Source organism: Herpailurus yagouaroundi, unplaced genomic scaffold (assembly GCF_014898765.1).
Source record: "Herpailurus yagouaroundi ecotype Mexico unplaced genomic scaffold, PumYag 28, whole genome shotgun sequence".
NCBI lineage: Eukaryota > Metazoa > Chordata > Mammalia > Carnivora > Felidae > Herpailurus > Herpailurus yagouaroundi.
In genome coordinates this window covers 111,761,848-111,769,099 of record NW_024412376.1, presented here as the reverse complement: position 1 = coordinate 111,769,099, position 7,252 = coordinate 111,761,848, and positions in this window count along the sequence as shown.

The following is a 7,252-nucleotide window of genomic DNA, read 5'->3' as shown; positions in this document are numbered from 1 at the left end:
TATCTGTTGAAATACTAAAACAAATAAATACAAGTGAAATGAATTATATCTATGGCTAATTACCTAGTTAAAAGGCATTAGCTCAAAGAATGTTCATCTTAGAAACCCAAGAGTTTAGGGGTGCCTAGGTGGCTCAGTTGGTTAAGCATCCAACTCAGGTCATGATCTGAGTTCAAGCCCTGCATCGGGCTCTGTGCTCACAGCTTGAAACCTGGAGCCTGCTTTGGATTCTGTGTGTCCCACTCTCTGCCCCTCCCCCAGCTCATGCTCTGCCTCTGTCTGTCTGTCTGTCTCTCTCTCAATATTGAATAAATTTAGAAAAAAAGTAAAAAGAAACCAAAAGTTTAAATTGTGTTTTATTTTTAAAATTAAATAGAATTTAGGTTATGCATAAATAGATAATTAGACACAAGATAGCAATACATGCCAAAGATCTAATCTTGCCCTGAAAATATCTGAGTGTGTATCAGAATTTGGCAACTTACTAGCCATGTGGCCTAATAAAAATACAATTTATCTGAGCTTCATCTTTCTCAGATGTGAGACATTCATACAAATCACTGAGTACTTAAGTAGGTAAGAGATATGAAAGTGCTTTATACATAAAAAACTCTATCAATATAATAAATCATTCTATTCATAATCATTCTAAAGATTATAGGAGCAACTCAGTCCCTTAACCAACAGGGAACATGCTTTCCCCTCCCACCTCAGCTGTTCACTCATTTTCCTCACAAGGTCTCATGTTGCTCAGTGCCTTTGTTACCTCATGCATTCTGTACCCATGCATACATTTTGAAGGCCTTTGGCACTTCCTGAAATGCACAGCCAATTCAAAATTAGCATTCAGGATTTGCATTCTATATATAAACAATGTGGATAAAAAGAAAACAGTATTAGGGGTACTTGGCTGGCTCAGTCAGTAGAGCATCCAACTCTTGGTCTCCTGGCCATGAGTTCAAGCCCCACACTGGGTATAGAGATTACTTTAAAAAAAAAAAAAAAAAAGAAAAACGAAAAATATGTTAGTAATTCATCTTTCACAGAAATCAGTAGGTTTACTCTTCTTTTCTCTCTGTCATACTTTAACCATTCTCTTTTTCTTTTGATTCCAGTATTGGCCTCCATCATTTCTGTTCATGACATCTTTTTATTCAGCTAAGAACACGATGAAGCCAGTAGCAGTTATAAGATAAGGAGACGTAAGAACCGTTTTTGCCATCATTTTCTAAGAATTTAGTGATAATGTTGGATTTGTATATCAAGTATTCACATCAAGAAAATTATTTCAGCTTTCATTTCACTGCTGTACGAGAGGAGATACTTGCTAAAGGTTATTAATTGGAACATAAATGATAAAACACGTTTTTCCCCTTGAAGAAGTTATTATTATGTCTAAAGTAGTTCAGTGCCTTATGGCACATTTGCTCACATACCATTCTCTATTTAAACTATACGACAAGCTAATTGACTTTATTAAAGTCCTAAGTGCCCAAGCAGTTGCAAAAAGAAAGAAATAGGATTTACTCCAAATATAGAAGTTTGAATATTTATATAGTAAACAACTTTGGAAATGAACACACCTCAACTAATGTTCCCCCCGGTAAAGTATTTTGAAGGTCTTTTTCCCACTAAATAAAAATAAAACAAACAAACAGAACAAAACAAAACAAAACCCACAGAGATCCAGTTTGGCTTTATGGATGAACAAAAAAATAATTTGTTATCTTCTTTATTTCTATCTAGAAGAACACAGAGGTCCCCTCCTCTACTGAGACAAGGAACTTTATCAGCAAGCCATACAGGCCATACAGTATCCTGGCATCGAGTAACAGAGACTACATCCTGTGAGACTCCACACTCCACAGAGCACAGCAAAGAGGGAAGGGAACATCAACAACACACGCTTCTAAACGTACCAACTTGTGTTCTGTCAGAATCCTCAAAGTTTTCCCCTTTAACTTTTTGGAAGTCATTTAATAGCAGTGATGTGTTCATTTGAGCCATCATATTAAATATACCTTGGAAACAGAGACAAAGTGGATTATAAAAAAAGACTCCTGTCTTTCCCATTCCATTAAAGAGCTAATCCCAATATCACTGATATTGGGATTCACTCACTTTCATACTAAATGCACTATCTCTAAAATAAAGGAAAGCAATTTGAGGAAAAATGTAAAAATTGCTCCCAAACTTGCTGTTGATTTGCAAAAAGAGCTATAATTACTCCCACTAGGACTGAGCCTAAGAAGAGAATGAGTCAGCTATCCAGAATATAACAAGTTAGTTGCCTAGAAGAAACTTCACTTTACACTATTAAAAACATTGAGTTTATAATATAACCAAGTTTACACTAAATAGGCAAAATATTTTACCTTAAACAGCCTTCATTTGTTGTTCTCAATTCTGTACACTTTTGGTCACAATTTTGTGTTTTCCTATCTACTATTTTATTTTATACCAAAGCATACTATTCTGGCATTTCTGTATACTACAGTTTGCTCTTAAATCAAGAGTTAAATCAATACTGATTTTTATTTCTTTACAGAAGGACATTCACTTCATGTTCCATTAGTTACAACACCTTGACTTGAGTAAAATATAACATGAATTAAAAATATTATTCTCACTTTTGGCTGGATTTAAATTAAGGTAAAAGGTAAGAAGTCCATCAACTGATGAATGGATAAAGAAGATGTGGTTTATATATACAATGGAATACTACTTGGCAATGAGAAAGAATGAAATCTGGCCATTTGTAGCAATGTAGATGGAAATGGAGAGTATTATGCTAAGTGAAATAAGTCAGGCAGAGAAAGACAGATACCATACATCTTCACTCATATGTGGATCCTGAGAAACTTAACAGAAGACCAAAGTTACAGAGAGGGAAGGAGGCAAACCATAAGAGACTCCTAAATACTGAGAACAAACTGAGGGTTGATGGGGGGTGGGGGAGAGGGGAAAGAGGGCACCTGTTGGGATGAACACTGGGTGTTGTATGGAAACCAATTTGACAATAAATTATATTTAATACAAAAAAAGAAAACAAACAAATAAACAAAAATAAAAAAAAATTTAAAGGGTAAAAAGTATAAAAGACAAAGCAAATTCGAAAACCAGGAATTTTTGGCAGGTGACTGGTCACTCAGTTAAGCGTCCGACTTTTGATTTAGGCTCAGGTCATGATCCCAGCGTCATGGGATCAAGCCCTGTTCCAGGCTCCGCACTGAGTGTGGAGATTTTCTCTCTCTCCCTCTGCCTCTCTCTCCCACTTGTGCTCTCTTTTACTCTCTCTAAAAATAAATGAAATGAAAAAAATTAAAAAGAAAAGAAGAAAACTGGGAGTTTTTGTCACATTTAATTAATTTATTCATTTTACTTTAGGTATTGTCTTTGATTTAAAAAAAAATTTTTTTTAACGTTTTATTTATTTTTGAGACAGAGAGAGACAGAGCATGAACGGGGGAGGGGCAGAGAGAGAGGGAGACACAGAATCGGAAGCAGGCTTCAGGCTCTGAGCCATCAGCCCAGAGCCCGACGCGGGGCTCGAACTCACGGACCGCGAGATCGTGACCTGAGCTGAAGTCGGACGCTTAACCGACTGAGCCACCCAGGCGCCCCTGTCTTTGATTTATAGTCAGAAAGGCTGAGCAACAATATTTCTTCAGTCAAAGATGCTATGCATGTTAGACAGAATTTCTGTAGGCTGGGGTAAGAATCTTGATTCTTCCACGAAACAAATCTTTATTTAATTTTGTTAATAGGGCCAGAAACTGTATTTCTACAAGGCACACAAATACTTGCCCTTCATTCTTCTTTCCCCTTTTTTTCTTCCCACTGCTCCATAGATTTTGTGTTTACTTCTCATACATTTTCCATAATCTGTAAGGCAGTTGTTGGTAGCTATAGCCTGTAGGTCAGAACTAATAATTTTTTAAAAATATATTTAAATGGTTGAAAAATGTCAAAAAAAGGATAAGGTTTTGTGATGCGAATAGCATATGAAATTCAAAGTTCAGTGCCTATAAACAAAATTTTATTGGCACATAGCCATGCCTATTCTTTTCCATATTGTCTGTAATGACTTGGTTTTTATGCTATGACAGCAGAGCTTAGTACATGGCAGACACCATATGTCCTACAAAGTATGAACTATTTGTTAACTAGCCCTTTATAGAAAAAGTTTGCTGACTCTGCTCTAAGACAGTCATATTTTTTAACTGAGATTTTTCTAATTCTACTTCCAGAGATGAATTTCACTCCAGATGAGTTCCACTCCAGATTTAATAAAAAGCTCTTAAATATTTTAGTCTTTTTGTAAATATCTACATGTTTCCTAAGGTGGGGGGGGGGGGAACGAAACACTGTGTTCATCAGAACTGCATAGAAGTCTTGAACTTATGTAAGTTTAGCCTGTGGTCTGAAGCTACTCTTACACGTGGGAAGAACTAAGATGGCATACTTATTTTTGGCAACGGTATATACGTCTGTATTTGCCTAAATTATTGTATGTAGATGTGTGCATAACTTTTTTGCATATAAACATACCAATTGAAAATTAAGGTTGTTTTTTTTTTTTCATTAATAGTATAGTCTGGCATCTAAACGATAGGGGTAAACTTAAAACAGTTACATTTTTTTAGTTATGAAGACCAAAAAAACCACCTTTTTTAGGTTTAATTCCTTGAATAAATCAGTTAATGGGGTTTATTCTTGCATTGCTCCACTAATCATCTAACTTCTCAAGTTTTCTAGAGCAATGGAGATCTTGTCATTGAGTGGACTTCATTACTGTAAGCTTCTATTACTCCAGCTTGGCATTTCAAATGTTTGCCATATGCATTTCCTATCTAGGCTATATTTAATGAATATTTTTAACTTAACATTATTTAAATGGCTTACTTTCCTTTTTTTTTTCTTTTATTTTTTAAAGAGAGAAAGTGTGAGCAGGGGAGATGAGCAGAGGGAGAGAAAGAGAATCTCAAGCAGGCTCCATGCTGAGACATGCAGGATCCAGGGTGAGGAGCCTGACATGGGTCTCAATCACATGACCCTGGGATCATGACCTGAGTCGAAATCTAGAGCCTGGCGCTTAACCAGCTGAGCCACACAGGTGCCCCTAAATGGTTTAAGTGCTAACTATATAATTGTAACTCAATTCACAAATTTACTAGGTAGTTATATGTATAATATTTTAATAGACATTAACCTGAACATAAAAATTTTTTAAAATCTTTTTATTCATGTGCTGCCCCAAATCATCTTGTAGATTTATTTGTTCATGAAACATATATTTATACAGTATATACTACATGCCAGACATGACTCCAAGCCTCTGAAGATACAACAGTCCACAAACTGACAAAATTTCTGTCATTACAAACAGTAATGAAGTTATTTTTCAAAAAGAATGAATTTATCTTTTTATGATAAAAAGATATACTGTATAACAAATGCTACAGGAATAATAGTTCTATTTTTTTTCTTTTTTTTAAAGTAACCCCCAAAGATAGATGATGTAGTAAGACATTTCTATTTATGAAAATATTTTAGAAGTCTACATATAATTTATATCTTTAAAATCTATTTGTAATATTTATAGTATTGTTAATAAGGTAGAGAAAGGTTTTTAAATTGCCTTAGAAATAGAATTACTTCCTGCCCCCTTCCCGCCAAATACATTCCTTTGCAATTGTCCTGAATTCCTTCAGTTACAATCCTTCCACTAAAGGTAAGGTGTTTATTATTTCTTCTCCCTTTCTTTCCAAAAGTAGTTGACAATAAAGAGTTAAATAAACAGATTGTATTGATTTTCTGTGCTAAAAGTATAATCCAATCTTCGCTTTTACTTGTTAATCATGAGAGAAATTTCAAGTCCCTATGATATTTAACAAATAATGCTAAGATTTCGATTTCCCCTGGCACCTGATTTTTAACTTAAAAAAATTCTTTAAGGAACCTTCTAGAAGCTCATCTACTGAGGTAAAACTTCTTCAAAGTCAAAGAACCAAAAAATAGAGATATAGTACTTATTCCTGTTGTTGTGTGGTGCTCTGTCGCTAATTTTCAGCTAAACCAAACTTGCAACCAGGAGAAAGTAATGCAGAAGTTATTTAAGCCACAAACACAGAATCAGAGTTGATTGGAAGACTGGAATTAGCTGTCATAGCTATATTCTCAGTATTTCATATTCAATGTTTGTTTTATTCCCTGGTCTTTGGCAATATGTATCTAAACTCTGACTCTGAGCTTGTGCCAATTAATGGCAATTGGCTTCACCACTTTCTTACTATTGAACAAAAGAGTGGGTTAGTGGTTGAGCTGCTTATGCAAACGCCTGGAGGAGAAGTCGCCAGGTGGTTGAGCACCATTGGAAAGGGTGTCTCAGGACAGACCAAAGTCTGTGATCTGTGTCTAGAGGCTTCCTGTATAGAAATTAGTGAACACACTTTATCTTTCTCCTAATTTGGAGGCCTTAATCTGAGAATTCATGGCCATAAAAGGCTAGCAGTTGTCACCTTGGAACGACAAGCATTTCAGCAGCTCCAGACCTCCTTTTGCTCATTTATTTCACCTACCTGCCCCTGTGGATATTAAACATTGTCTGAACACAAATGTAGAATTGATTCTGACTTTAAAACACATTTTTGTGTCATTTTCTAAATCCAGAGTAAGGGCTTAGATAATGAAGATTTTAATATATTTAACTATTAGTAATGCCCATATTGAATAAGTTTGGCTTTTATTTCTGAATGGAGGTGGTTTCTGATCATTGACAAGTATTTGGGAGAGTATTTTGTTGCAAGTACTGATATGCCGATGAAGTTAAGTTGTTCCTTATTGTTCTTTACTAAAGAATCTGAAGAAATAGTCACTGAGATAATTATTTTTCATTCAATAAAATCAATTCAATATTGTATAATACCTTTTTGTGTGTTTCTGTAGCATGGGCTTTTTTATTCTTAGCAGAAGCTTGATCTGAGAAAAGCACTACCTAAACCAATAAATTCAGTTAAAAGATTTTACATCTGTTTCCAGATGACCAGTGACCTGTCACTTACTTTTTCCTATATAATCTCTTTAATGTTCATAGTTTTCACTATAATCAATAATCAGATTACTTCTAAATCTTAAAGCCCACTCTTGACCTTTTCTTCCCAAATTTAGAATACCATATTAAACACTCTATCAGCAGTCACCTTTTTCCTTGTCTGTTTCACAAAGATCTCTCATTCTGCTGAGGCTACTA